The sequence below is a fragment of the Pseudopipra pipra genome, chromosome 2 (assembly GCF_036250125.1).
Source record: "Pseudopipra pipra isolate bDixPip1 chromosome 2, bDixPip1.hap1, whole genome shotgun sequence".
Classification (NCBI taxonomy): domain Eukaryota; kingdom Metazoa; phylum Chordata; class Aves; order Passeriformes; family Pipridae; genus Pseudopipra; species Pseudopipra pipra.
In genome coordinates, this window is record NC_087550.1 from 40,191,032 (window position 1) to 40,218,025 (window position 26,994).

Here is a 26,994-nt window from a genome sequence, read left to right on the forward strand (position 1 = left end):
TCAGACAATAGTCACCTGACTACTTGAAAATTGTTGTCATAGCTAAAACAAGATAAAATGAGCTTAGCCAAAGTCAGACAGACAACTCCAAACTGCTAGATCAGTACAAAATCTATGGGCTTTTATTGGTTGCTATGAAATGGTGTTTAACGGGATACAGATGGCTTTTCTAACAAATAATCAACCATTTTGAAGACTAATTAGTACCCATTACAAAAATAATGGTGATTAAATATGTATTAGCATTCCCAGGGATTTTCTTATGTTAATCCTCACCTATTAATATTAACCAGTATTTCAGAGGATGTTTATTAGCACATATTCACTGATAAATTTGTGAAATGTTTTTTAGATTTCTTCCTAGGGTCTGTGGCGTTCAGAATGTCATGCTTAAATTCACTAGAATGAGTAAGTATTTAATTTTTTAGGGTTTTTGATTGATTGAACTATAACTGTAGCATAATTATATATACTGTTTTATACTTCTTCCCAGGAAAATGTAAATGTCTCAAAGAGGCAGCATCCTTAACTTCCCAGTAGATACTGCTAAGTTGATAATGGATAATTAATTCTTGGAAAAATGTCTTCCCTAATAGTTAATGTACATTTTGCTTTTCCTAGATTCATCTCTTCATCTTAGTTTCAGCTTCTCTCAAAACATGCCAAATCAATTATTTATGAACATTTATCAACCTTGAGTATTTTTTTATAATTATTACTTCTGACCTATACATTAGTTGTAATTTCACCACAGTATTTAAGCCACATGACTTCTCATTGATCTGCCACATGCTGTAAGTAATAAATGAGAGAGAGTAAGTTGTGAAAGAAAAATCAAGATTCAAGTATCTCCAAATGTTTTCTCTCTAGATTTGGCATTCATTTTTTGTTCATTTTAACTCCTTCTGCATTGTTTCTTCTTACTTGATGCTGAAGTGACACCTACATTGCTGACTGAAAATCAACTTATTTTCCTTCTTTGTCATAAGTAGCTGAATTATATAAAAGGCAGAGAGGCAAATTTGTTGGGTAAGGAAAGAACTGGATTACTGAAGAAAGGTGAGAGCTGATGAGAAAAAGACACCCGACTTACAAAGTGAGTTATCTTCTGGAAAACGGACAGGTGACTAACAAAGAAGAAATGGAGAATAGTATCCAAGCAACAAAACTTTACACTTACCTTGAAAAATGTACAGGATAACAGGAATTAAAAAGAGGGAAGTTAACTTCAGGTTTAAACTGCAGGCAGAAATAAGGTCTATCAAACAAGATCAGAACATAATCTACATGTTCCCAGTCATGTTGTTACACACAGAAGAGAGGAAAAAGAGGGTCAGGGTAGCATTTTATCCTACTTCATTTTCCTTATCCTAAAACTTACACAGTCAGTGGCAAGAAGTAGCAGAATATCATTCCATACTTGGCAGGAATGTTTATTTTTTTTTTTGAGCCAGGATTGATCTTAAATTTGCCCAGTACATCCACTGGCAATGGTCAAGTGATCAAAATGGAGCCCCGGATGAGCATCCAAGGGCTGTTGTAGAGAAGGAGGAGGGGAATGCAGTGCTGTTTAGGCCAGCACTTCTACTGAATAAATTGTTAATCAAGTGCCATAGTTGCTGGATTGGATAATGATCAGTATAATGAAGGCCTGACGACTGTTTTGCCCTACAGGTACGAGGCAATAATAATGCATTTTAAAAGAGTAACAGGCATAGAAGGCAGAGAGAGAGGTGAGTGAAGACCTTGAATTGACAGTCTCCTGTAGCAAAGCAAGTAGCAAATTCCACTTGAAGATAATTGACTCATCAGGGACTTTTACGTGTCAAATTCAATAGTTGCCTGGAAAATGCTGCTGCTTTTTTCAGGTGCAACCGAAAGAAACAGAGTGAAAGACAGATTCTTATAATTTGTCCTTTTATTACGAAAAAAAAAATTCAGTAAGATTAAGCTATATTGAACCAGGTGTCCCAGTAGTATCTCAATTCTCTGTGGCTAAACTAAAACACAAATTGCTGTTCATAATACATACAACTCTGAGTTCCGGTAAAAGAATACAGCTTACCAAAAAAGTAAATGCTAGAATAATATAAACAGTCAACAGCCATAGAGCTGTATTTCTGTACCTTTTCAGCATAATGAAAAAGTGGCATAATAAAAAATAGACAAGGCAAAACCAACTTCAGTATGGAGTTGAAAGTGTACAAAGGCTGCTTCTAAACTGTTGGTGAGATTATGGGTACTTTGAGAGTAAAGATTCTCTGTGAGTGTGTCCCAGCATTAGTTTGAATCCATGCTTGTGATTAGAGCAATGAAGAGCTTGCAGAAACTTCCTCTGTTGATTGCAGTCTGCGTATAGGGACTGACAGGACTATACAACATGTACCCCTCTACCCCTCTGGGCCATAAGTTCTGATGCTGTCAATATTTTGGTCTCTGAAGGAGACCAGGGGAAATTCATCTCTCTCTTTCTTCTGCTCCTCTCCTTATCTCTTTTTTTGGTGCAGAATTTTTCACATGTCATAGCAAGTTCCAGCAAATATCATTATTTTCCATTATTTTATAACACAGTTTGTTCTTCTATTTTCAATCATTAAAATTACAAAATTAAAGTATTATATATATTAATCACTTAAAAATATTAGCAAAGTATTTCCAAGCCTTTAAAAAGTTCAGTTTGTCATAGCATAAGGGAAATGAAGTTGGAGAAAAACTACTCACCGTTATGTTAACTAATTCCTCTTAATAATAATAATAATAATGGCCAGTCTTCGCGAGCGAAGATTTTTGGGAAAGGTCATTAACCCTTCCAGCCTGCGCAGTGGATTTTTTAGGTGAGACACAGCGTGCGCTGAACTGAGCCCACCCTTTAGTCCTGAGGTTCATCTGCCGGGGCCGAGCAAAGCTTGGACAGTGGCAGTGAGGTCCCCAGGATGTAGGTTTGTTTAGAGTGACCTTCTCTTAGGTGGATTGCCTACGAAGGCTGACGAGCTCCACCTGCCCAGGGGGCCGGGAATCGAACCCGGGTCGCGGTGGTGAGAGTCAGGCACTCTAACCACTAGACCACCAGAGGCCCCAAAACCTAAAGAATAATTCCAAATGAAAATAAATCCTTAGAGATATTTGTGGGTTTTTTGAGGTTCTCTCTGATCCAGAGGAAATTTTTTTCCAAGCTCTTTCTGAAGCACTAAAAGTAAAAGAAGAGCTCAGGCATTTCTAGGCTTTGTAAAATCTTTCGTTATTTGCAAAAGGTTCAAAAATGATATTTTAAATTTCCCAATGAGTAGGAGTAAGTGACAGGGATTTATTTGTTTAAAACTACAATTTTGGGATGGTATCTGACATTTTCAGTTTTAGGAGGAGACATTACAAGGTTACTGAGAAAAATAGGGTTTTTTTAAAAGTATCTTCCTTTTATAAATTATATTTCATTGGGATAAATACGTGGGAGAGAACCACTTTCACAGCAAGACTACCTTCATATAGACTAAGAAAAACTATGAGGTTTTGCCCAGGTTGACAAAATGAGGCATACTTTTTTAATGGAATGTAAAAATCCTTCTTTTGAATCAGGTTCAGCAATTTGCATTCCTTCAAACATGAATTCAATTTAGTCCACCTGAAAGTTCTTTCATGCGACCACCCCACCACCCAGGTGCCCGTTTTGGAAGTTCTACAACAAGTCTTCCTACAGTGTCTAGGGTAATGGTGTTTCTGTGTTATTCATCTACCCCTTCTGGAATCAATGAAAGAAGCTTCTGTTTGTTTGTCAACATCTGTAATGTCATTATTAAATTCTCTGCAGTATTTGAATCAATAAGGAGCCAAGAGGTCTTGACAAGACGTATTTTTTCTAATATTGATCTTGATGACCAAGCTGGTGCCCTCAAGTCTAACCATTGATTCTAAGAGACAGAACTGTCAAGCTGGAGGCCAAATTTGTACTATTAAACATATCAGAATTTGTAATTAAAGAAAATGTCACACTGTCATATTTTTCATGGCGATTAAAAGGGATCTTTCCACATACATTAAGAATAATATGAAGTGTCCAGAAATACTGGAGATATGTACACTAAATTTAATTACTCTTCAAACTTGAATCAGATAGTTACTAACATTCCACTGTATATGGAAGCTGATGTCCTTCTATTTTGCCTTAATCTAAAAATTTAAGAAGGTATTTTATTGTTTTTTTTTTTTTTCATTTTCATTCCCTGACCTTTTTTGCAATTAATTTTTGGGACTCAAAATCAGAATACATTTTTGAACATGCAAATGATGCTCAGAGCTGTTGATGCTCAAAGCATGCATATCTGAGAAGACTGAGTTACTTAAAACTCAAGAACAATTTTTTCTCACGTATCTTGAAACACTACAGATTTGTTCCCTAAATATGCCAATACGAATGCCTATAACTGGAAACCCAGTAAAAGTCAGCTGTTGGCTCAGCAAAATTTAGAGAGAAAACACAAGTAGGGAAAAGAGCCATAGGGGTGTTTAGTAAAGAGTCATGTAAAAAATTGGGATTAAGGAGAGATCATCTACTCCAGTGTCCTACTCAAATAAGGACTAACCAGCTTCTCAAAGCTATACAGTTCCAATTTAGGAATTAATAGAAAACACCAGGTGTTAATACAATGGGTCTTGAAGTCTGAAGACACAACATACTGGCATCACATGTGAGTATTGTGCTTTCCAATTCAATAGTCTAGCTGGAGAGGACGGGTCCATAGATGTCAGCCCTGTTTTGATTTGCCTAAGGTCACACAGGTCCTCCTTGACACAACAGGAAATTTAAGATATAATTCTTACCCCAGAGGCTTTGCTTTCCAAAACTCTTCATTTGCATTTCAAAGTTCAGTGTTACTTGGCATAGCTTTAGTAGGAATTACACTGAAATATCTTTGTTTCATAATTTAGTAGAATGTTTCTGTTTCAAATATTTCGGAAGTGTTATTTTCATTACATTGTTTTACAATATTATTCAGTTTACAAGAATATCTTCAAGCTTTCCCTCGACAACATTTTTGTCTGAAAAGACATACTATAGTGGAATTCTAGGTTATTTCTGAAAATATTAAAAGGAATTAAAGTTCCTTATGAATCAGTTCATTAGCTGACTCCACAAAAACTTTTACATCACATTCATTTTATTATGCAATGAATATTTGAGAGATAAAGAAAAAGAGGGAGAGAGGGTAGGTATATGAATAGGTAGATGCCTATATAAAAGCATGCAAGAAATATATCTGGTTTGCTCTAAGGGTTAGCATTACTACAGAAATGCACTGGGACTATATTTAGGTTTTCACAGTTCACAGTTTTAAACACTGTTACTTTCTGCTTCTACTAGCATTTTCTTTGTCTTTGCAAATTCCTTTGACCTGCAAACTAGCACATTTACTGCCAAAGGCAAAGTTTTGCAAAGTTTCAAGAAAATAGAAGAAAATAAGTATTATGAGTTATTAAGATTCCACCTAACTGAAAAACTGAACTTAGTTAAAGTTTCTATAATTTCTTGGAAATCGGAAGTGATTTTTTAATTTAAATTTTATGTTTTCCGTGTTTTCCATGGACTTAAACCTCACCATTTATGTTCCAGCATATACATTGAGCTGTCAGCATATAGAAATTGAGCCTGCTCTAAGAGCATTTCCATTTAGAGACTAAAAAGGATCCTACTATTGGTTCCTTCAGTGGTGATAGACCTGTCAGCATGACAGGCTGTCACCATCTTCAAGTGTATATTAATTTTTAAAATCTCTCATAAAATTCATCAATTCTATTTCTTTTGGATAACTGGAAAATTAGTTTTTGAAGACTTACCCTTTTTTTCTGAATTGTTTTGAGACCACACTGAAAAAATATGTAGCACATATTACAAACCATCCTTCTACTTAGTTAATGACAGAAAAGAGAAACTAAGTGTTTACCATGATTGGCTGTGATTGAGGGGTCAAAATTTAAAAGATTTTAGGTTCTTTTTCTTTACTTTTGACTTTCAAAATCAAAAATGTATAAGAAATAACAAGTTGAATGCAATGTTACAATTACTGTCTAAATATAAAAGTGTTATTCAAAATGTATAGACACGTAAAATTTCATCTCACATTCTTAATATTGTGTCATTAATTATGAAAACTATTACCTAAAAATCAAATAATCAGAAGACATTCTGAAAGAGGAAAAAACAAAATATTGAATATATAATGCATATTTCTTTAAAACAAGAAAGAGTTTTATGCTACTGTATGTATTTAACACCTCTCCCCACAACAAATCTAAGGAAGGAGAACAGGTATGAATTCAGAGAATTTCATATGACAATTGACAGGGTGAAAGATGATCAATATATGTGACAAGACAAAACAAGCCTGCTTTCAAATTAGAACTGGCTTGGTCAAAACAAGATCCATGCCTCAAATCTTACAGTTTCTCAGTTTGATCCACAGTTACAATCCAAGACTGAAAATGAATCACACCTAAATTAGTTATTTCTATTTACGCAGCTATATATAATACTAACTCTACAGTAAGGAGAGAAAAAAGCAATTCTTCAAACATTACAAAGGTCACAGTAATCTTAATGCAGATTTATGGAGGTAACTTTGGACAAGTCGTGTTTTCATCCATTTGTGTTATATTCCACCCAAAGACAGTCCTAACACTGCTTCAGCTCCTGTCTGATTAAAAGATCTTAATTCAGGCAGGGTTAATAGAAGAGAGCAGTACAAAATTTAGATTGCTTTGAAAGGAGTACCAAAATCAATTCCCATTTTAGAATGTATTTGAAATTCCTAACTGCTTCCATTTACCTTCATATGTACATGTTAAATTGTTGTTATTTACTTAAAATCCATAACCAAAATGTTTTCTTAAGATAAGAAAGAGGTCACCCCTTTGTGAACAAAGAATCAGCTGTTGTTAGCTACCTTGTAACCTGAGTAATACTATAGTGTAATACTGGTTGTTACAATACTGAGAATTCATATAATACTGTGAGGCTTTTCTTTGTGATAACAAATAGCATATTTATTCAAGCAATAGTGATTTTAGAATAATATTCATTAATACAAAGAGTCATGGATACATTTGTTCAGATGAAAAGTGTTCACAAAATCAGGTTCATTTTTTCTGGCGATTAATGGTTATTCTGAAGCTTGTGGAAAGACTTATACAGAAAATCCCTTATTATAAATTTTTCCTTTGCTTTACTATTACTATTTTTCAGTTGAGAAATAGCTATAAGATTTTTTTCAGTTTTGTACCTGCGTGAGCACATACCTAAAAAACTTCTATATCTGCTCCCTTTGTAAATTATATTATCTGTTGTCAACATAAATTGAAATGATTTTATTTTTTCATAACAAATTCCTTAATTTACATACAAGAAAAAGAAATGTGTGCTCATTCTATGCAACAATGAGAGATCAATATCTTCTGAAAATTAAGGACAAGTATGCATATATGGAACAGTATTTTGCTAAGGTGGCTTTCAATAACTTTCTCTAAGGGCACTTGCATTCCAGTTTTACATGTTGAAATTAATGTGCTGCAAATATTTATATTATTTACATAAAATTTTAATTATTACCTATTTAAGAGTATTTTCATAAAATTTCTTTCTACAGTATTTTCTTCAATGTTCTCACGCCGAATTTCAGTAGAAAATTGCCCAAGAACAATAATCAAGTACATGAAAAGTTAATTCCCCCACTCGACCCTCAAACACATTCAAAACAAAATCTGACTTATTTCTCCATTCTCCTTCCTTATCAAAGGTAAAATAAAAATTTTGATAATTTTGTGTTTCTGTATCTAGAGTAACAGGACGACATTTTGAAAAGCAAGTGAGTCTGTCATTCAAAAATGAGAAACTGGTTAAAGACACAAGTCCTTTCAAAAGGGATTCAACTCAAATTTTGAGAAGATGACCTGCTGCTGCTGCTTCAGTTCTTTCAAAAAATATGTGAACTTTTCATTCCTGTCTGCTAATGACTCAATTTGTTGCACATGAAAGTGTTATAAATATTGATGATAATTGTTAAACACGATATAGTGTTCCATGTTGGCAGCTCAGCTACTCAGAAGATAATCCTCTTCCTTGGGAAATGTCAATCAATAATGAGAGGTCCCCTGTTGAGAAGAGGAGAGGGGAAGGGAAAAGTAGAAGGAGAAATGGAAAACAAAGGGAAGAGGAAGGAAGGAAGGAAGGCAGGAAGGGAACACATCAACATTTTGATTCAGAGGACTAATGCAGTTTTGATGTAAATACCTTGACCTTCCTTCTGCTCTGTGTCTATATTTGATTTACAGTGTGGTTTTGATACATACAAAACAGATTTCAAGGACATAAAATGGGAAATTCCTCTCCAGAAGTGCAGCAAAGGCTCTCCAGCTCCTGAAAGAAGTTTTATACTGAAAAAGGGTAGGTTTAGATTAGCTCTTAGGAAGCTTCTTTACTCAGAAGGTGGTGAAACAATGGAACAGGTTGCCCGGAGAGCTGGTAGATGCCTCATCCCTGGAAGTGTTCAAGGCGAGGCTGGATGGAGCTCTGAGCAGCCTCATCTAGTGACTGGCATTCCTGCCCATGGCAAGGGGGCCAGAACTAGATGATCTTTAAGGTCACTTTCAGCCCAAACCATTCTATGATTCTATGAATGTTCAGTACAGATGAACCTTCTCCATAGTAAACTCCATGGGTAATATGTAACTACTTATAATTATTTAGGGAACTCATTTAACTCTGATATACTGATCTTGTCATACTCTGCTGAATGAGTTTCTAATGTAAATTGCTCCCTACTTTGTCTTTGTTAATCATAGGGAAGCCTAAAAAACTATGCTGGGCTGTCGGTACTGTTTTTTGGGTTGGGATAGAATTAATTTTCTTCATTGTAGCCAGTACTAGGTTATATTTTGTATCTGTGGTGAAAATAGTGTTAATAACACAGGAATATTTTACTTACTCCTGGACAGTGCTAACATAGAGTCAAAGATTTTTCTGCTTCTTGTACTGTTCTGGCAGTGAGGAGGCTGGGGGTGCACAAAGACTCGGGAGGGGACGCAGCCAGGATGGCTGACCTCAATTCACCATAGGGATATTCCAGACCATATGGCATCATGCTAGGCATATAAAGCTGGGGGAAGAAAGAGGGAGGGGAAGACATTCAGAGAGATGGTGTTTGCCTTCTCGAGTCACCATTAAGCATGGTGGAGCCCTGCTTCCTAGAGATGGCTGAACACCTGCCTGCCCATGGGAAGTGGTGAATAAATTCCTTGTTTTGCTTTGCTTGTGTGCACAGCTTTTGCTTTACCTAGTAAACTGCCTTTACCTCAACTCATTATTTTCCTCACTTCTACCCTTCAAATTCTCTCCCCCATCCCAGCGGGAGGGCCGTGAGCAAGCAGCTGTGTGGAGCTTAGCTGCATATTGGGGTAAATCATTACATTGATGTTCTTAAGGCTAGATGGTATGGGTTACTCAATTTAGACTAAAAACTTGGTGTTTTAATCTCACTTTCTTTTTTTTTAACTGCTAACACAGGAATTGGTTCAAAAGTGAAAGAAATATTTTGCTATCAGTTTTAATTTTTGAATGTGTATATTTGAAGAAAATAACGTAGCATAGGCTACTTCTAAATAAATAATCACAGAATTAAATAAGCACAGAATGCTTGAGTTGGAGAGGATCTCTGGGCCACCTAGACTTGGTTGCCCAGGACCATGTACCGATGACTTCTGAATTTCTGCAAGGTAGAAGACTCCACAACCTCTCTGGGCAACCTGTTCTACTGCTTAGTCAACCTCACAGTAAAAAACATTTTCCTCATGTTAAGAGAGAAAAGAGCTTGGTTCCATCCTCCTGGCATGCTTTAATCAGATATTTTTATACATTAATAAAATCCTTCCTGAACCTTGTCTTCTCTAGGCTAAATAGTCTCAGCCTTTTCTTGTTGAAAGAAAGTCCCTTCATCATGGCATTTTTGTGGACTCTCTCCAGTATGTCCATGTCTTTCTTGCACTGCGTATCCCAGAACCGGACACAATCCTTCAACTGTGGCCTCACCAGGGCTGAGTAGAGGGGTAGGATCACCTCCCTCTACCACTTGGCAATAGTTTGTCTAATACAGTCCAGGACACTGTTGGCCTTCTTTGTGGGATGTCCACCAAGACCTCCAGGTTCTTTTCTTCAGAGCTATTTTTTCAGTTGGGTGGCTCCCAGTATATATTGATGCAGGACTTTGCACTTCTCCTTGTTGATCTTCATGAGTTTCTGACAGCCCATTTATCCAGCCTGGCTTGGTCCTTCTGTATGGCAATACAACCCTCTGGTGTAACTGCCACTCCTTGTGGGATTGTGTCATTTGCAAACTTGCTGAGAATACCATCATACAAATCATTAATGAAAATATTAAAATGGACTGCACACAATATTGACCCCCAGGGTATACCACCAGTTTCTGGCCTCCAATGAAATATTGCACCACCAATCACCACTGTCTGGGCACGACCATTCTGTTAGTGTTCAGTTCACCTCAACATCTTCTCATCCAGCCCATACACCAGCAGTTTATCTACGAGGATCTTGTGACACACAGTGTGAAAGGTTTTACTGAAGTCCGGGTAGAAAATACCCACTGTTCTCCTCCCTTCTACAAGGTTAGTCATTTCATCATAGAAGTTTATCAAGCTGGTCAAGTATGACATCCCTTTGGGGAAACTATGCTGACTATTCCTGATGAATTTCTTGTCTTTCACATGTCTGGAAATAGTATCCAGCATTAGCTGTTCCATAGCCTTCCCAGACAGATGTGACTGACCAGTTTGTAGTTCCCTGAGTAGGCTGTATGTTCTTAGAAGATTGATATTATAAATATTGTTATGACTTGTGTCACAAGATAAGCTGGAGAGGTCTTACTTGATAATATTTCTCCATGCACCAGTAAGATGATGACTTTTTCAATAACTTATCAAAGCAAAACTGAATATTCAAGAGTGTTCCAACAATAATAGGAAGAGTATTATTCATTTGGAAACCACTGAGAGATTAAAATAAAAAAAGAATAAAGCATGACAAACACATAGAGATATTGGCCTGTGATTGGCTAAGCCATGCACTTTCATCTGAATCTATAAAGAATTCTTCCCAGATGTAGCAGCGTTCCCCCCCTCCCATTTTACTTTAGCCTCTATTAGAGGTAAACTTCTAAGGTTAATGGAGAGAAGCAAAGGAAGGGGAGATGGAGGAAGAGAAGGAAGGCAGAAAGGAAGGTATTCAGACCTCCAGGAATGAGAAGAAACAAAGATCTAATGGGTTCTCTGTGATAGACAGTTGCAGTTGCAGCACTAGCTGCAAACTAACTGGGATTTGAGACATAGAGCAATGTGGGAAAGGGAGCAAGAGGACAACTGTGGGCACTTAATAGTCTCAGGATGATGGAGAGGACTTCAATCTTTAGCCCAGTCATTTGGGCTCACATTAAACAATAAAAAGAATGTCAGTGAGCGGACACTTGTGTATGTTGCAGTAGCACTGCTAGTACAAATGAATGTCTTCAGTATTCATCCCTTAATGGTTCTAAATCTGGGATCTGTTCCAAACCAGAATAGTTTGTCTATCACAATTTCAAGATGGCTTTAACTAAACATATTTTAGAAAGGAATTTTCATATATTTAAAGCATTCAAAGTACATATCTACCCCCTGACCATCCCCTTTGTAAACAGAGAAATGTACTCTTGTACGACTAGCTCTAAAATATTTAGATGGTTTTTATCTTGTTTACTCCACCCGTATTTAATTTGCACACAATTGTGGTACCTATGAGTCATTTCCCAGTGTAACGTGCTTTCACCATAACTTGGGTAGAAAATGCTCTGAATAACAACAAGGCACTGAGACCACTATTTATCCACTAAGCCCTCCTCACTCTGCAGTTATCATGATGCTGCATCTCAGTAACATTGTCCGGATGAGAGAATAGTTCAATTATCTTTTGTCCTTACTGTTTTTTAGTTACAGGCACTATGTGTTGTCTGACCTTTATTCTTGCATTACCTATTCCCTTGTAGTGACTTATTAAATAATGCTATTTTCCTTGCAGCTTTAATAGACCACTCTTCTCTAATGGAAGGAATTCTGCTATCTGAGAAGCAGCATGTTTTCAAAGTAAAGTACAGTGACAGGCAGGAGACTTAATTTCTTTTACTGTTTAGATAGTGATTCATTGTTTGACTTCATGCAAATCACTTAGGAGGTCCAAATTTGCAAGCATCTGCATGAAATTTGGGCGTCTTCCTTTTGTTACCTGCCACAGAGTTTTGCTCTGACAAGTGCTCAATACAGAGAACAGCAGTTAAGAGTGGTGAGAGCTGCAGGTGCTTGACATATTCAACAATTATGATAGTATTAAAGCATTTCAAAGTTAACGTCTTAAAACCCAAGGTAGTTTCAAGCTTTTATTATTTTAAATGCTTCCTTGAAAAATAGCGTTTCTTGATTTCCCAATCTGCAAATAGAAAATCATACTCTTCATAAGGCTGTTTATTGGAAATGTTTATAAAACATTTTAGGATTGCTTCTATTATATAATGAGACATTTACTCAGCCATGTTAGTATTATTAAGTTGCATATATTGGAAGCATTACAAAATTACCGGAGGGAAATAACCCAGCTGAAACTTAGACTCACTTTGCTAGATTGTGGCTATTCGCCAGGTCTTCGTCAAAAACAAGATTCAAGCCAGTCTTCACCACACACTGATCCATATTATTGGGTGTATTATGAGTCAAAAAAACTCCTTAGTATAATTCTGTCTTTCCTCCTAGAAAGTGACATATATCCTTGAAAAATCATCTGTGGTAACAAAGGTGAAAGAAAGCATCCCATTATTTAGACTTGAAAACAAGCATTTTGCCACAATTAAAAGGAATCTGAGCTAACAGATAGAATTTGAGCTCAGAGGAGTTTACCATGAGGTGATTACTTGCACTGGCAACCAACAATGACAGTGGGCTGGTTTCCAAAGGGTATTATTTGACTAACAGTGATGCAGCAGCAGTGCCAGCAGAATCATGTCTGGTAGAAAGGTCCAGCAACATGGCCCAATCTGTGAACACAAAGATTCAGTTGGAGTGGAATTTGATAACAGGTTTGAGCAATGAACTCACTCATAGTTTTCTTTCCCTGTCAAAGTACCTATGCTTTACTGTGCTGGAACAAGTCTAATTGAATGACAGGGCACTTGGAGGAGATTGCACTATGACAAGACAATATGCATGAAAAAAAAGGTGATATTAAACTCAATAACAAAGTGCCAGGACCTGGGTACTCCAGGGTTACCCAGCCTGTGTGTGTACATAGGTTGTCACAGTTGATTTGTAAGATTCTGTAATACACAAGGAGATGGAGGCTTTTTTCCTCAAAATTTCTCTACATTATTAAAGAGTATCAAAAATGCTTCAAATATCACCACTAGTAAGAATACTACCACAAATATTTTCACTGGCAAGTATAAAAAGGATTAATAAACTGAATATAAACAGGTACAACTAGAAATTACTATTAACAATCAATTATTTAGTATCAATCAATAGTATGGCAGCAGTCAATGGTAGCAGCAATCAATTATATAGCAACAATGAGTATAACAACAAACAATAGCTATTTATGTTACTGTGAATTTATCATTAGTGAAGGAACTTCTCACCAATATAACTGCAGATATGCTTACAATAGATGACTTATATGTATATAAAATACCAGTGCTAAGTGAATTAGATTTCAGGAAGGGCCAAACCATCCCAAAGGGTAGGACCAGTCACCAAGAGAGACCCAACCATCCCAGAGGTATAAAAGACAAACTGAACCAACTCCAAAAGTGTGTCCAAATTGGAGACCAATAAGATAAGAGGCAGTCTCATTTCAGAAATGATTGACGTCATGGAGTCAAGAGTCCATCAGGCATTCCCAACAAGAGTCCAAGATCTCACAGAAAGTTTTTGCAAAATTCAATTTGTTTAGAAAAGTAAAAGTATGTGGAGCATGTGAAGTTCTCAGAGAGAGAGGCTTCATTTTGGATCAAAATTAATTTTTATATTATAGAGACATAACAGGGCACAGGACACACCATTTTGAGCAGCCAGTAGATACTATTAATGTCTATTCTTCAGCCGGAACAGCCGGAAGGTGATGATGTTTCTTTTCTTTTAGCCCAAATTTATTTTCCTGAACAGCTTCCACTTTTTCAGATTGTTGTTATAGTTTCTTGAGTTTTGCACTTACTGATGATATCTCAGGATACCCGTTTCAAGGTTCCCCTGTACTTTGAAGAGGTCAGCTGTAGTTTTTAAGGATGTTTCTGGTCCCAAGGCCCAGTTTCCAGGCTCACAGCTCCCAGACCTGCAGGAATTTTCTTTTGATAGCACTTTACCTGTTTTTAAACTTCTTGGCTCCTCATATCAAAAGGTTATAGTATTAGTTATGACTTAGAATAAAATGCCAAACTAAGGCATGCAGCACTGTGTTGTTCATCTTCTACAGGCATCTCCCCTGATGCTAGAGAAACAGGAAACAGGATCTAAATGTTATACCACTTACAAACATCTGCAAATTATCTTCTTTTGGAGCTAAACATGCGTCCTCAAAGTTTCATGTATAAGGTCAAGAATTATCTCCTGCCATAGAATTTTTTTCTTTAAAAATCTGTATCTAAACAATTGAGTTCTTCCACTACTGAACTTTATGATTTACTGGAAATGCTCACTAAAACCTTCATCTTTATTGACATTGGCTGCTGGTGACTTTTCACTTGCCAGTTCATATCTCCATAGTTTTCCTTCTGGAAAATGAACATTTACTTCTATTGCAAAAAAATCATGATACACTGCGGACAGCAGCAGTGCTAGGTGTTACAGATATTACAGACATCATTATTATTGTTCTTATAACGCAGGTGGGGGAAGAAGGATTATTCTGGCATAGTGTCTTCCTGTTTATGAAGCTTGTAGATGGATACTATATGTCAGTAGGCAGTACAAAAATAATTGTGAATATCAAGACATCCTTTAAAGATGGACCTTTTGTTACATATTTAAAGACTTGAACAACACTGTCCACTTCTGTCTATCAGAATAAAAATTATTATGAAATTATTTGTTTGAAAATATTGAGCTTCAAACTATATTCATATATTTGAAACAAATTCCTAGATTCAGAGGCTTTATAAAAATTTTTCTACTGGTCAAGTCTATGAAAGACAGGGAAGAGGATCATCACTTGCCACTCACTTATCACTGAAGGACTTGACTTTTAGTTTCTAAGTGGAATGATTTCCTTCTTAATTTAAGTTCAGAATTAGATTCAGTTTCCCTTCAGCTGACCAAACTATTGCCCATCACAAAAGTACAGAATTGCTTTAACACTGACGAATAAACCAGTAACAATCCTTGCCCGTGTTTCATTAAGGTATGTGTCATATGTTTTATTCTTATAAATTTTTATAATTTCAAAGCTGAGATTAAAGGATAATGTGGTATGGGAAAAATTGCTAACTGATGGAGTAATTGTAAGTGTTTAAGCTCTATTTCAAATTGTCTTTAAAAAGGCTTGGGCTGAAATATGACCAGTAATGACCAGTACACTTGATAAGGAGTCTGAGGAGGAATTTCCTGCCATTAAGATTTATACATATGCTCTGTGTAATCTTCACCTGTGAAGACTGTACAGTACCAAAAATAAACTGAAGAAGAAAAGTGGAAGAAAAATATCCTGAATGAAAAACATTTCACTAAGAATTCAAAAGCAGGCTTAAAACACCCATACACAGTGGGAATACTAGTTTTTTTTTTATAGCAGCATATTCTTCAGTGTAACATACAGTATGAGGCCTCCCAGAGGACATTTACGAACATAGTTGTCTTTGATCTTAATGAAAACTCTGCTTGCTGAGGATAGTGCTGTCTGCCTTGCAGTCACCAGGTAGCCTGGTTTCATAGCAAGAACCTCTTGCCTGTAGTACAGACACAGATAGTGAGACCCACTTTATCTGTCTAGGGATGCCTGGAATTTCCCCTACTTCAGTGCAGGAGCTATTACATTTCTTGGAGAAGCTTCTTTCTTCCACACGGCTGATGTTGTCATGATAGGTTTTTGAAGTAGCTAGGGACTGTGAGCCCATTTGACATAGTGGGAAAGAGGCTAAACTATGTGGGAGGAAGATCTGATTTGACCGCTTCAGAAAAAAAGTGGAATTACTGAATAGACGGGTGAACAAAAGGTAACAATTTTTCTGAACCATGGTATATCAGAAACAGTAGATTTGTTTAATAAATGCAGAGGGGCAAGTCAATTGCTAGGATATTTTAACGAAAAAATGAAGGATTTACCTTCATCACAGAATGAAATTTTAAGAGGGCATAACTTTCCTGTGGGAGGTCAAAAGCAGGAGAAAGATCTATATAACTCTCTAACTAACTACAGCAGCTCTCAATCAGATGTTTCCCCAAATCTATTACCTCTCTATTTGGCTCTCCTACCTTGCCCTTCCACAATATTTAATATCTTTATAACTGCTTCCCCTTTCTAACATATAAAAATTCACTGATTCTTAAATGGTCATTAATGAGAATGTAATCTGTCTTGTCTGAGGTTCACTGGGAGATGGCATAACCCTACAGTGAGCTATTCTTCACATCCCTCCTGCATAGCCTTTGTGTGGATACTGATTTTACATCTCTCTCCACTCTAATTTCCTGTTCACTCTGTAGTATTGCATCTATTAGTCACAGAAAGTTGGAAAGTATAAGACTCTGCAGCAGGAGTACTCTGAGGCTTGCAAATAGCCATAGAAAGGTTTTAGACCTTTGGGTGTAATGGGCTGTAAAAGATGTGATTTATTGTTTCTTCCAGTTACTGAAACCTAATGTTCAGCCTACCTTCTGTGGAATTCAGTGATCTGTAGATGTTTGTATTTAATAAAATGTTTGAATAAGTTGTGATTATTTTCCTCTTAATGCATCATAATTCCATGTTAAAGTGTAAACTCTTTTCACAATTATTTTTTAACATTCAGTTCAAAGTTGCAAATAATACAGAATTATTTTTATTTTAAAAATTATTTTTTTAAAATGAAATCTGTGACCATTAGTAATGAAAACTCAGATGAATAATTTCTGTTACTTCATGTTAAATCAGTCTAAAATTTAAATAAAAAATAATGTATTGTCTTTGTATATGGATGAACAGAATAATAGCTTATATTATACACATCCAGATTACGGATATATACCTCTGTAATTTATGCAAGAGAAAGAAACTTGAAGAAACAGAAAAGTTAATTTCAAACTATACCTAAGGTAAGGGATTTGGCAATATTACAAAAGACAATTTATATCTTTGTTTCTAATTTCCACTAAGAAATATAAACCCTAACATATATATATATACACATATATATGAAAAACTACAGCATGACATAATTCTTAGGGGAATATCTTCCTTTCTCAGGTGTGGTTGTAAACTTTGCAGGCAAATGATTGATTATCCTAATAATATCTAGGAATGAGTTTCAAAAGGTGCTGTGAAAAAGTGAAATTTTTATGCTCAAGACATTTTTATGGCCAAAAAAGAAACTCATCTTGTATGTAAATTCAATAGTTTATTGTTAGTATAATTTAAATCCTGTCTACTTGAAGATTTATCAGATCATTTCTTATTATTACAGGAAAAAAAAGAAATAGAAAATAACAAAAATGATACTATCACGGAAGAAATTTCCATACACATATTCCTGATATTTAGCACTCTTGTCCTATTAAGTTTGATTTTGTAACTCCTAGATCTAAAGGTTGACTTCGTCATGGGGAGAGAGTACAGCTAGTTAATACATCCTTTGTCCTTCATGGGTACTCATGTGGATATTTTATTCCTTTTCATCTAAAACTCACATAGGGACATTTTTCTATGGTTGCCAACTTGCTCACAACTTGATATTTGTTCACTGTTTTTCAAGTGCATGCTTCTTCTGGAATTACTAATTATGGTGTACTTTACATATGTTAGTTAGATGTTCTTTGTTCTCTTTGATGCCTGTAAAACTGATTTTGCCAGGTCTTTACCTCATTTGCTGGCCATTAGTGTATTGTTTATAGCCATTGGATCTCCATCGTCAGCCTGTGTCCTATTTCTTTTCATTGTATCTGCCCCTCTCTACACTCCATCTTGTGTCTCATCGTTCAAGGTCACTTTTGTCATACCACAGCTATATTCCTCTATGTTATGTTGTTTGTTAGAGTCATATATATTATATTATATACAGAAAAACTACTTGTTACTACTACATAATGAAAACTGTACTCTAGAAAGATAAGCAAAAGCAAAATGAAATGGACATAGTTTCTTGGTCATTTCAAAACTTACTGCCTTCCTTTGCTTCACAAATCTAAATGGTTACTGGACTGCAGATGTAGCTTTGAATCATTCAAGCAGTATGGGGTAGAGCTGTAATATCACTTAGGTAAATTCTTATCCATGAGGCTGGGCTACAAAAGGTTAATGAGAACAGCAGCAGAATTTCTCCCTTTTGCTGTTTTTTTGTTTGTTTGTTTGTTTTTTTAATATGCAATGTAAGTTAAAGCCACTCTCCAACCCCTGAATTCATTGCCTTTTCAAAGGCAAGGTCTAGGTAAAATTTTTAGTTGGAACTCTAAGGCTAATACAGTGAGGGAAGATTGTTCATAACTCTCAAGTGCATTAGCTATGAAATTGGTAGTTAATTCTACCACAGTGCTTTGGGTAGATGAACTTTGGACATCTAATACAATTCCTGTCCATGACATAGACGGGTCTGACTAGGACACTTAATTGACTTTTATTTATTTGTTTGTTTCTGTTTGACTACGTCCAAAATTATTTAATAGATGCACTTCCTAGCTGCTGACTGTTTCCCAGGAAAATGGGTAAAGTAGAAAGTAATTTGGAACATGACATTCTCCTCACTCCTTTAGTCGGAATGAAAGATTGAGAAAGTCAAGGGAAGAAGTTTTTGAGAACCTAACTCAGATTGCGTACAAGAAAATGAAAAAAGGAAGAGCTTTAAGATGACATAACTGTGTTAACTCCTTAGTTAATAAAGACTTCTGCAGGATAAAGACTGGTTTTCAGCCTTCATGTGAAAATTAATCCAAAAGCTCATGTAATGTCAGAACAGTAATTTTTTGGGATTTTTTTTATGGGGGTGAGGTTGTGGTTTTTCTTTTTTTTTCTAATTGAGGATGCTAACAATTGTTCAAGTTTTTTAAAACTGTTGTGATTTCTCCATTATTCATTTAATTTATTGATTACGTAGTTGAAACAAGTATTATTTTAAGGAAATCTTATGCTGTATTTTTTTAGGATAATAAGCTAAACAGTGACACATGCCTTTTAGCATAATAAGTAAATAAGTACTTTGAAAATGAAACAATCAACGAAATTGTAATTGCATGTTGTCTGGAAAAGGTCACTCTAAAAAATAATACTATGAGAAAACATCTTCAGAAAAATGCTCATGAGGTAGTTTAAATTCAACAACAGAAATTCTTTTGTATTCCTCCCATTATAGATGACTATACATAAACATAAAAGGCTGATAAACTTGTAACTTTTCCATTTTTCCCAGTACTATCCTTTCTTTAAAGGCTAACAGATAATAAAGAACCCTTAATTTCTCTTGCTTTATTGTTACTGTTGTAAGAAATAGCATTTTTTTATCCTCTTATGAACAACATAAAACAAAGCAATTTGAATCCTGTATCCATTCTGGAGCAAGACAGGTATCTCAGATTAAATTCATAAAGCCAGACAACGCTGCCATGTCATGTGAAGTTCAAGGAATGAAACATAAAGAGCCAAATGAACGTATGTCCACACAGAAGAAGGTTTGAGAGATCTAAGACTTCAAATACAGCTCTACACATACATGTAACCTTTTTTTTCTCCACAGATTACTGAAGAGGAGTCCTAATACATTTTGATTCATCTCAGCTCCTGAGCATCATCAGTTTTGACTCATACAAGACCTATTCTGTGGAGATAATTTCTGTTTTGAAAGACAACTTCTGTACAGCCAATTTGGAGAGTTGAGGTAGTGGATGTTTAAACTAAACTGTTTTTGGGATATGTTTATGAACTTTATTATTTGCCTTTATTAGTTCATAAGGTTCAAATCAAACAGAGATGCTCTCAACAGCAATTTAAACTGAATAAGCTTACAAATGGAACACAGATTAAAAAAGCAAATCCAGTTTTATGGATAATATTGTTGTGTTCCTCATAATGAGTTAGTGGATGGTTTTGAAAGTGTCTACCGCTACTTGTAGATGTTTTTAAATAGTCACTGCAGTATACTCTTAACCTGAATGCACTGAATAGCTCTTTAAAAATCATTTTTATCCCATGTTTAGTGGCATATAGTTAGCTCTGGAGATCTTTGCAGACAAGACACAAAGTCTATATTGCACTTCTAACCTCCCAGGTATTTTGGTGTGGCCTGGTCTAGTCCTTGAATATGGTGGGTTTGTTGCAGGAATCTGAAAGCACAATCACAATGCAAACCTCGTGAAAGTCAAGGATAATGTCCCTTTTAGAAGTCAAAGTTTGTTCCTAACTTATATTGTTTTGTGTAACTCAGTACGCACTTTGCTAGAGTATTTGAATAAATACAAATCTGTATTAATGAAGCAGTTGAACAAGAAAAGTGGTGTGCTCATTAAGAGCCTGTTGAGATACAAACCACAGTTATACAGCAGCTCTAGGTATGAGTAATTTGAATCTGATATTCATTATACAGATGAATGATGGTTATTCACTTTAAATTTATCATGAATATAGCCACAGATGAAAATAAGATGGAGTGAACATCTGTAGTTATCTGTTAACTGGTGTGATCTGTCATTTCATAGCTGAATGACTTATGATCATGTAGTTCAGAACACCTCTAATTAATTTTTGACTTGAGTCTTTATTCTCAACCTCAAACTATGGTTTATTAATGGGTTAATATAAAGAGCTTGCTAAAGTGTAATGTGTGGCAGTTCATATTTGGAAGCGTTGCTGGATGTCAAGTGTTTTACCTGCCTACCCAACTAATTGAGAATCATATCAGAAAACCAGAGAGCCATTGTAATGAATGAGACAGGCAGTGACCTCCAAACAGACATAACTGAATTAAAATCGATAAACTTGATATGAGTAGATTCACAGTGCCATTTTAAATATAAAACAGTTTAACTCATTTTCTTGCTCTTGAAAATGTATTGCATCCACTAAATGCATAGGAAAGATTGGCAGGTGAATTTTATCTTTTTTTTTTCTTTTCTGTACGAACCTTAAAAGAGTAGCAGATTTATTGAGGGATATTTCTTATATAAAAGATTTTGGCTCTGAGTGCATGCAAAGCAGACATTCTGAAATCTAAGGGGTGTCTTCAATATCTTTGGGGAGCAAGGGGTGACAGAAGGAGAGAAGAGAGGGTTTTTTCTCTAGATAAAAATGAAAAATTATTCCTTCTCTGTCTTGCCGAAGAACACAAAAGATAAGTTTAAGTCATAATTTTGTTTGAGCATTTAATTTTCCACAGATTTCTGTTTCTCAAAATAACTATTTTTAGGCTAAATAATTGTGTATACTTTTTCAGAATTCTTTTAGTCTTTAGACTGGAGGCTTGTAGTATTCCAATTTTGATAAATAATCAGGATCATTTACGTAGATATTCTTCCTACATAAATCTATAATAACAAGTCACATAAGAAACTTCTGTTCTGGCAGCCTTTGTGCCTGATGTTAACTTCATCCTCTATTGCAAGAGAGCAGAACTAAATGTTGTGTCTGTTTCTTAAATCCATGTAGTTCATTCCTAATAAATGATAAATTTCTCACTTATAGAAATTTCTATGTAAAAAATAATATATATTTCCAGTGAAACACAAATTGTGCTGTATTTTAATACATGTATTTGATGGTTTAACCCCACCCAGCAACCAAGCCCCATGCAGCAGCTTTCTCACTCCCCCACCAGCAAGATTAGGGAGAGAATCAGAAGGGTAAAAGCTAGAGAACTCATGAGTTCAGACAAAGACAGTTCAATAGGGAAAACAAAAGCCATGTACAAAAACAAATAAAAACAGACTTAATTTCACTACTTCCCATGGGCAGATAGGTTTTTAGCAAGCTCTAGGAGAGTAGGGCCCCAACACACATAATGTTTCCTTGGAAAGGCAACTGCCATCACTCCAGAAGTTCCCAACTTCCTTTGCTTCCCCACAGTTTTAAATGCTGAGCATGATGTCATGTGGTATGGAATATCTCTTTGTTCAGTTTGGGTCACCTATCCTGACTGTGCCTTCTCCCAGACTCCCATGTCAGCATGGCAGTATGAAAAGCAGAAAATTGGCCCTGTGGACTCTCTGACAATCAATAATAAAAACAGCTCTGTATTATCAACCCTGTGTTCAGCACAAATCCAAAACACAGACCTATACTAGCCACAGTGAAGAAAATTAACTCTACCCCAGCTGAAACCAGCACAACTTCTATAAACAAGAAAGATAATTTGGTATAATGTTATGCCTAAGGAGAAGCTGCTTATTTAATGGTGACAAATACGCCCTCAAAACAATATCTTTGGTAGTCCATGTCCTCAGTGAAGAGGCTGAATAAGTACGGAGTGTGAAATAAAGCAGTCTTAGGGAAAACACTGAGCTTCCATGCCTAGAGTCCCTTGAATTTTTTTCTCGTCTTTGAGGTCAAGGAATACTTTTATCTTTCACACAAAGAATACTTTTATCTTTTTTCATCACAAAATGTAAAATATCTCCTTTTTTTTTTTTTCCCCCTAAGATTTTGCTATTTCCCCTATTTCTATTTGTTTATTTCTGTGGATTTATCTTTTGTTGAATTTCTCAGGAATAAGGGTTACATACAAAACTGTTAAATCAGAATATCTGGCACATGTCAAAGTCTCATTCCTCATTTTAAGTTAATCACTCAGATAAGTGGAGAACAACACAACAAAGCTTACATAAACAATAGAAATCTCTCTGATGCATATTTTTGAATAGGCCATGTCATTCTCTTTATAGTATCTATCTTTACCATAGACCTTGGCATAGTGATTAGATTTAATAGACCTGTTCAGAATTTTTCTTTCAAGTCTAGATGGAAAAAATTGCACTAGTTAGGAAAAACAATTCCTAAAGTGTGTTGTATAGGGGGGTTTGTATATTATTATTGAAATTCTGACTGTTGTAACAGTGATGGACAGGAATAAAAGTAACAGTGATTTGCAAAAATACAAATCTGCAATGCCTTCCAAATGTGAAGATATCAATAGACTAACATACTGAGAGAGTGGAAGGACCTGACACAAATTAGTCATTTTCTCTATGTGTAGAATTTGACAATCCTTAAACGACTCTTGCTGGATAAAAGAAAACCAGAAAAATGACCTTTATCTTTGTCACCACTGCAAATCTTACTGTTCCACTGTTCCAGTGATGCGTAGAGGTGGAGATAACGGAGATGAGTACAATAGACTTTTCCACAGACTGAGTTTTCCAGGTCATTTAATTCTCTCTAGTGTGTTCAGAACCTTTCCAACAGAGCTAATGATAACAGATTGCCACATTATCCTACTCATGGTGACCTGTTTGGGTACCTGCCAGAAATTCTACTCACTCAAAACTGTAGGAAAAAAAAAGTGTTTGCTGACTTCATTTCTAATGCTTATTATAATTTATTCCAGGGGAAAAAAATATTGTATTATTGAGTGCTTCATGTGTTAAGTAATGATTCAATTATTTTGAAAATTGATACTTAACTCTGGGTTGCTGCTCTGCTGCAACTGGTTCGGAATTTTCCTTATGGCCTCTGGCCTTCTGCCAGGTTACATTCTGTGGGGATCGTTCTCCCAGTCTAACAAGGTTGTTTTTCCAGCATATAGCCAGCTAAAGCTATTTATGCTAACTCTCTCCTTGCTAAAAAAGAAAGGTGATGAATGTAACATTTTTCCTGGGATTTTTTTGTGTGATTACTTTTGGGCTCTGTGGGCTTAGAAAAGTGCAAAGGAGACGGTCACACCATCTGTATATATTGTGGTTTTCAATCTCTTTATAATTTCATGATTAGGATATGATTTTTTTGTTCACGAAATTAATCACTTTAGATTTTACCCTGATTGTTTGTATCTCTAGCTTTACATAATTTTCTGAGAACCAGGAAGCTTGAAATCACCTACACCATGTGATTTTTACAATGAAATAAAAAGAGCCTGAATTTAATTATTAGTTAAAGAAATTTTGACTACTTGAATATTCAATGTTTCTCCAATCCAATTAGAGCAAAATAATTTCCTTAAAGAGATTTTTCCTGGGAGTTATGCTTTTGAGATAACTTGCTCTTGCATGTTACATACCTAATTTTGAAGAGCTAAAGGGATCTAAAATTTTAAATGTTTACTGTTTATGCAAACTGATTTCTAATCTTGTGTATTTGAAATGAAATATTTTATTTTGGATTGGGTTTTTTAAACTACATCTAAATTTCTGTAGAAATGCTGGGTACATCATACTTTTTCCATATTAATGCAAAAATCATGTTAAGGGTAATATCAAAGGTTACTTTCTATACACCAATGACTCAGACTTTCCATGTATAAGTATTTGTTTTCTAACTTAAGACTGATGTTTAAGCTTGCATTAAGCATGTAAGTCACCTGCATAACTTTAACTTGATTACAGAACTAAAATACTAGAGGTGGAAAATGCCATCAAACCTATTTGATATGTAATTGTTCTAATCAGAAAAGGTTTCTTTTGGAGTCTGTTTCACATATGAGCTCAAATTTCAATAATACATCAAAAGTTTTGCCTTCTGGTTGCAAAGTGTATCAATTCAGCCACTGCTTTGCTAGCAGCTGAATCATCTCATAGGAGTAACAACTTTCTTCTCAAGGTGAGGAGAGCAACACAGGCTAGAGAATCACAGGTAATAGGGTTAATAGAATCACACTAATTACAAAAATAAGGTTTGAATGGTTTGGGGCTTATATGACCGATATCTTGTTATGAATATGCATGGCTGTGCTCTGAGAAAATTAATCTTTTTAAGGCCTGAAATGAGGACATTGTTTCTCCCCTTTCCTAATTTTGCATCTGCAATAGAAATAACTAGAATAGCCAAGGCTTTAGACATTGAACCCATTTTATTTTAAGACTGCAATTGTATGTTTTTCCAAATTGCTTTAATTTTGTGATGAAGGCTTATATTTTGTTGCTGTGTAACTTTACAAAGTTTAAAGCACTGCAAAATTGAGACTTGATGTTAATACACTTCTTTAAAATATCTTCAGATTAATATCTGAAGTTCTATTGGACTATGGTCTTGATATTAGTATAATTTTCAATAATACTGAGTACATAATTTAGTGGATTAAATTATGATATATATATTTACACTTTACTACAGACTAATGACAATCTAATGTGTAATATATTAATAGTGGTTCACTGCCTTCCGTTGTAGCAGAATAGGGAAAATAGAAATACTCTTTTAACTAATTGCACATATGCAGGTTTCAGATCTCTTATAAATCTGTCTCCCTACAAAAAACTATTTTTTTATGCATCTCAGTGTGATCTAAAGAAGAAAAAAAATTTACCCTAAGATAGTTACTTTGTCTCAGTTTGGCATTACAATGAAGCCTAACCAATGACTTGGTTAGGCTTGTAAACCATTGTAAAATATGTGGTTCAGTTCTCTCCTTGCTTCCCTCTCCTCCCTGTAGCAGATCTATAGATTGTACAGTCAATACATCATTGGTTGATCCAGAGGAAGAGATTCTCTTTTGGTTTGTTTCATTTCATTTTAGTTTGGGGCTAAACCAATATACTAGATGTGATGGGAAATTTCAAGGGAGTAAGACTTCCGCTTTCTGTGGCAGCTTGCTATCAGATTGCTACCAGGTAAGCCACAAAGCATACCTTAATTTTTGAAGCAGATAAGACTCCTGCACTGATATAATAGCATCAAAAATCCCAGCATGAACAAAAGTGAACTGCATGCACAGCCACTCCACTGAGAGTGCCACTTTCCACTGCTGAAGGATTAACTATTGCAAAACTAAGTGGGGTAGGGCCACCCCCCACTTTAGGTCTGATTTGGGGAGGCACCATGCATGTCATGAAAGCAGCAATGGGTCAAACCTGTCAAAACCATTGAGATCCAAGAAGAAATCATTGTTCGTTAAAAACAGGTCTAAAATTTCCATAAAGACCAAAATATATGTACTTTCCACACTGTGAATATGGAAGTCCAGTCTCAAACCTGGCTGTATGAGACTGTGCCCATTGCACTGCTGTCTTCTAGCAGCCAGGCTGAGATTAGCTAAAAGGCAGCCACTCATTCTCATTGGGGATGGATACAGGAAGATGGAATCTGGGGAAGATATCACACAAATGCCCATCCTTTTCTAAGAAATGAGCAGGAGGAAGTCTTACATTCTTAGCCACATGTACTTTGTGAGGAGTGGATGCAAATGTTCAAAGTGACAAGCATTTGAATCTTGAAGACAGCTCATTGACCATGCCTTTCCAGATATTATATAACTATCACCATCTTAGATGGAATTCACAAATTTGGCTGATAGCCAGCTGTGGAAATACCCAAACTAGAGGCAATTTTGGAAGATGCCTGTATTATTCATAATTTTTTTCAGCATAGAAAATTTAGAAAACTGTTGAATTGAAGTTGATAATAAAAGGCCATTGAAAGAGCTAAAGTCTTGTATAGAACTTTCATTATACAATTTATAAAGGCATGTTTTAGAATAACTAGCTTCATATACCATGCATGTTTCTGTTTTAGTATTATATTTATATATATTTCAAGTTTTCAGAAGTATTTGGAAAATACATACCTATAATTGTTCTATCTCCCTAAACTTGAAAAAAAAC

General features: G+C 35.5%; 1 protein-coding gene across 7 annotated transcripts in view; it reads left to right on the forward strand.

Annotated features, from left to right (window-relative positions):
• Positions 1-26,994, forward strand: part of CNTN5 (contactin 5) — a 605,150-nt gene that overhangs the window by 158,992 nt on the left and 419,164 nt on the right. For 6 of the 7 annotated variants that reach the window (XM_064645131.1, XM_064645132.1, XM_064645133.1 and 3 more), the window contains one exon: positions 19,989-20,129. The exons of the other annotated variant lie outside the window; for it this stretch is intronic. The gene's annotated coding sequence lies outside the window, so the exon portion shown is untranslated. The remainder of the gene's footprint in view (positions 1-19,988; positions 20,130-26,994) is intronic. 7 annotated transcript variants of the gene reach the window in all.